A 5,618-nucleotide genomic window follows, 5' to 3' on the forward strand; every position below is an offset into this window, starting at 1 on the left:
CAAAAGCGAAAGAGCCTGGAATTCTGATGCCCAGTAACATGAGAAGGAGAATGTATTCCAGCTCTAGGAGGTAGATAAAGATACATTGGGCCGGGCTCAGGGGCTCATGCCTGTAATCCCAACACTTTGGGAGGCCAAGGTAGGTGGATTGCCTCAGGTCAGGAGTTCAAGACCAGTCTGGCCAACATGGCAAAACCCCGTCTCTATTAAAAATACAAAATTTAGCCAGGCATCGTGGGTGCCTGTGATCCCAACTACTTGGGAGGCTGAGGCAGGAGAATTGCTTGAACCCAGGAGGGGGAGGTTGCAGTGAGCCAAGACTGTGCCATTGCACTCCAGCCTGGGCGACAGAGTGAGATGCCATCTCAGAAAAAAAAAAAAAAAAAAAAAGACACATTCACTTTCCTCTGCTTCTGTTATGTCTAGGCCCCCCAACCAGCTGGATAGTGCCTACCCACATTGATGGTGGATCTTTTCAACTCAGTCCACTCAGGCTTACATGCTAATCTCCTCTGAAAGCATCCTTACAGAAAGAACCCAAAATGATGCCTTTTGTACATATACCTCAATCCAGTCATGTTAACACCTAAAATTCATTATCACATCATGTTAAAGCATGCTTTCAAGACCCTTGAAAGCAATAAGGCTCTGCCTTGGAAAAATCTCCAGGTTTTTCTTGCTATCACAGAAGCTGGTCTTGTGCTCGGTGGTGAAAGGGGTGAGGTCTGTGTTCAGTGACTTTCAGCTTCCCTCTCTGTACCCTTCTGGCTTCCTTTACTGTGATGTCCACTCTTGCAATGCCACCCAGGGTCCTGTGAGGCCTCCCACCTTCAATCCCTTCCCGGGCCTGGATCTTATAAACCTGTTATTCTACTGTACGAGCATTTCTTACCATCTCTCATGCCCTACCACAGAGGTTTAACATTGTAAAGTAAGGAATATTCTTAAAGATGACTCACTCCCACTGACTCACATATCAATCGTTTATACTCATTCAGAAAACTTAATATACCTGAATATATAACAAACAAAACAATTACATCCATATGCACATCCACCTCTTTCTCTTTCTCTCTCTGGAAGAGAGGTGGATGTAGATATATGAGAGAGATAGATTGACAGATGGATCGATAGACAGAAAAACAGATACTTTAAAAAAAAAAAACTAAAGGTTTCTAGCAGTGAGGAGAATATGGAGATCACCCACCCTTTGGCCGCCTGTAATAATGCGCATAATTGATGTGCATGAACTCATGGATAGTTCTGCTCCAAGAATTTAGAGTGCTTCACCGAAGACTTTTTACCTCCCCTTTCCCCAAAGACCCACATATCTGAGAAACAACCTTTATGGCTCTCCAGAGTCCTGCTCCTTTCCTATCTGTCTCTCAGTCACATCCTTGCCTCCATCGCCTGCCAGGATACCATATCAGCCAAACTAACGCAGAAGCCAATGAACTCAGGAGCCCACTGATGTGAGCTACACCCAGGTCAGGATAGAGATTAAGAGTAAAAGGCATTCAGAACAGAGTATGTCCCACAAGTGGGGACACAGATTTAAGAGCTTATGAGCTTAGTGAGCCAAAACATGAATGCACCCCTTAGAATGCAGAATTATATTGTATTCAATAAACTATCAGACTTTATGTTCCACACTCACCAGATTCATTTTCAATTCACAAATTTCACCTCTTCCTTTCCTTCTTTCTTTCTTTTCTCTCTTTCTCTTTCTTTCTTTCTTTCTTTCTTTCTTTCTTTCTTTCTTTCTTTCTTTCTTTCTTTCTTTCTTTCTTTCTTCTTTCTTTCTTTCTTTCTTTCTTTCTTTCTTTCTTTCTTTCTTTCTTTCTTTCTTTCTTCCTTCCTTTCCCTCCCTCCCTCCCTCCCTCCCTCCCTCCCTCCCTCCCTCCCTCCCTCCCTCCCTCCCTCCCTTCCTTCCTTCCTTCCTTCCTTCCTTCCTTCCTTCCTTCCTTTTTGGAGGCAGAGTTTTGCTCTTGTTGCCTAGGTTGGAGTGCAATGGTGCAATCTCTGCTCACCGCAACATCCGCCTCCTGGGTTCAAGCAATTCTCCTGCATCAGCCTCCCGAGTAGCTGGGATTACAGGCATGCGCCACCACACCCGGTTAATTTTGCATTTTTAGTAGACATGGGGTTTCTACATGTTGGTCAGGCTGGTCTCGAACTCCCAACCTCAGGTGATCCACCTGCCTCGGCCTCCCAAAGTTCTGGGATTACAGGCATGAGCCACCGCACCCAGCTGACCTGTTTCTTTCTGATTTGAGGCACATGGTGTTTCTACCTAGAATGCACTGCTCCCCTACCCCAACCTGTTCTTCAGATATCAGCTCTAAACTCACCTTCAAGGATGTTTTCCTGGTCCATTTCTTGCCCCTGGTTTAATGAGATCTCCTGGTATGGATGCTAATAGTGCCCAGCACTGTTCCTTGCAGACTGTATGAGAGTTTCTTGCTATATAGATGTGTGGTTGTGTCTATGTCTCCCCCTTAGACTACAAGCACTCCAAGGGATCCTACCCCATTGCCCATTAGTATACCTAGAACATCTAGCATGTTACCTGTTGTAAGGAGATGCCCAGTAAAGATGTGTTGAATGGACTTATGTATCCAGAGGTGGGGCAGGGCCTGAGCACACTTCATTAAAAAGCCAAGACACCGGATGCAGTGTCTCATGCCTGTAATCCCAGCACTTTGAGAGGGCGAGGCGGGCAGATCACCTGAGGTCAGGAGTTCGAGACCAGCCTGGCCAACATGAAGAAACCCAGTCTCTACTAAAAATACAAAAATTAGCTGGGCAGGGTGGCATGCGCCTGTAATCCCAGTTACTCGGGGGGCTAAGACAGGAGAATCGCTTGAACTCAGGAGGCGGAGGTTGCAGTGAGCCAAGATCGCACCATTGCACTCCAGCTTGGGCAACAAGAGGGAAACTCTGTCTCAAAGAAGAAAAAAAAGCCAAGAGACCAGAGAGGACGTGGTGTCCTGTGAACAGCTTGTGTTTCAGTCGGAATGAAGTAAGTGATTGGCTTAGTGGAGCTACTAAAGAGAGCTGGAAGTAGCAGGAGAATAAGACCAGAGCAGAAATCAAGAGCAGATCTTGAGGATCTTGTACAATTTTCTTGACGGGCTGCACTTTTGTGAGACACTGGTGGAGACTGACAAGGCCACTTTGCATTTCTAGAAAGCTCTCCTACACAGTATCAAGTCAGGAGAGCAGGATTCCAGTTGTGTGACGAATTCCTATTAGAAGAGAGCAAAAATGACAATCAATTATTAGCTAGAAACAGTATCAAGTCAGGAGAGCAGGATTCCAGTTGTGTGACAAATTCCTATTAGAAGAGAGCAAAAATGACAATCAATTATTGGCTAGAAACTAGAGGGAGAATTGGTGGAGGTGGTAGATTTCGAACTGAGTCTTGAGGAATGTGGGGCAGGTGGGGACATTGAGAAACAAAGAATAAGTGCCACCCAAGAGGCAGTCAATCAATATTTGTTGAATGATTAACTATAACCAAATCTTCATTTATCCCTATTTTAGTGTTAAGAAACTGTTTCTCCTTTTAATATGTACATATATATACACACACACATATATACACACACACACATATATGCATATATATATATATATATATATATGGGACCGGGCTCGGTGGCTCACGCCTGTAATTCCAACACTTTGGGAGGCCAAGGCAGGTGGATCACGAAGTCAGGAGTTCAAGATCAGCCTGGCCAAGATAGTGAAACCCCATCTTTACTAAAAATACAAAAATTAGCCAGGCGCGGCGGCAGGTGCCTGTAGTCCCAGCTACTCGGGAGGCTGAGGCAGGAGAATCACTTGAACCCTGGAGGCAGAGGTTGCAGTGAGCTGAAATAGCGCCACTGCACTCCAGCCTGGGTGATACAGTGAGACCCTGTATCAAAAAAAAAAAAAAAAAAAAAAAAAAAATGATGGCTTAGATGTCCATCAATGGAGGATAGTTAAATCTATTCTACAGGGTTTATGCAGTGGTTTTCTAAAAATTCAGTCAGCTTTTTCCTCCCTGACTGTCTGAAGATAGGCCACCATCACGAACGACATCGTAACTATCCGCACTAGAAAGTTCATCACCAACCGACTACTTCAGAGGAAACAAATGGTCATTGATGTCCTTCACCCCGGGAAGGCCACAGTGCCTAAGACAGAAATTCGGGAAAAACTAGCCAAAATGTACAAGACCACACCGGATGTCATCTTTGTATTTGGATTCAGAGCTCATTTTGGTGGTGGCAAGACAACTGGCTTTGGCATGATTCATGACTCCCTGGATTGTGCAAAGAAAAATGAACCCAAACATAGACTTGCAAGACATGGCTTGTATGAGAAGAAAAAGACCTCAAGAAAGCCATGAAAGGAACGCAAGAACAGAATGAAGAAAGTCAGGGGGACTGCAAAGGCCAATGTTGGTGCTGGCAAAAAGCCGAAGGAATGAAGGTGCTGCAGTAAAGGCTACCTGTGCCCATTTTGGACTTTTCATGAGAAGATTAATAAACTAAAAACTTTCATGTGAAAAAAAAAATTCAGTCAATGTGTGTGCAATGACAGGGAGAAAGGAAAGAAAGTATTTCTATCTATTAACTTAAGAAAGTTTCCTAGAAGCAGGCGTTAGATTTCTGCAGCCTCTGGGGCTTGTCATAGACTTCTACATTACGTTGTAGTCTGTTTCCTGACCTACCCACTCCTCATGTTTTCTGTAGGTTACGCCCAATTCCTGAGAATGAAGTTACCAGATGAGAAGTCATGTTCCTTTTTTCGTAGTATTGTCACCCAATATTTTGCTTCCATTATTCTCACTCTCAAGACTTGCATCAGGATTTTGCTGCCAGAAACCACCTTGAAGACCAAAAACAAAAAACAAAAAACAAAAAAAAAAAGAAGAAGAAGAAGAAAAGAAAAAGAAAAGAAGCACTGAAGTCAAGAAATTATTAAGGAACCTTGCAAAATTGCCCCTGTTCACCTGAAAAGGAATACAGTGGACAACGGAATACCAAACTTAGGACCACAGTTAGTTAGGCTGTGAAGATTATACCCAACTTAATGTATTTTTTTTACATTTTTATATTTTTTATGTTATGCTTTATTATTCACGAATGGCAACCATTTGCTTCTCTGAACTTACTTTAATCACATTCCAGGATGTCTTTTGCATGTCGGTCATTGCAGATTTGTAATTTATAATGCTAATGTTTTGTCAGATGGCAATAAAATGTTTTTAGAAGAAGCAGTACCTTGATCTAATGGGCACAGTGGTGTCAAGGGGACTCACATGGGTTCTAGCACTCTCCTGACAAAATCTGCCCCAGACGTTCGCGAGTCCGGGGGAAGAGTGCTTTCTGCTATGTATGTTGAGAGGTAGATGAGAGTTGGGGAGCGATGGCAGTGAATAGCTCTAATTTTTCTCTCCTGCTCTTCCAATAACAGCACCCAGATTTTCCTCGGGGCAAATACTCTTCCTTGGACTCACATCACAAAATCCCAATAAAGCCAGCCTGACCCCCTGGCTTTAGCTGTCTAAGTAGCCCAGCTTCCTGTCCAGAGGGTTTGGTTTAAAAGATGCAAGTAAATCAGGT

General features: G+C 43.7%; 1 pseudogene; it reads left to right on the plus strand.

The window, feature by feature from the left end:
- The first annotated feature begins 4,061 nt into the window (after window positions 1–4,061).
- Window positions 4,062–4,503, plus strand: LOC105473718 (small ribosomal subunit protein eS24 pseudogene; annotated as a pseudogene).
- Window positions 4,504–5,618: the final 1,115 nt, after the last annotated feature.

Source organism: Macaca nemestrina, chromosome 17 (assembly GCF_043159975.1).
Source record: "Macaca nemestrina isolate mMacNem1 chromosome 17, mMacNem.hap1, whole genome shotgun sequence".
NCBI classification, from domain to species: domain Eukaryota; kingdom Metazoa; phylum Chordata; class Mammalia; order Primates; family Cercopithecidae; genus Macaca; species Macaca nemestrina.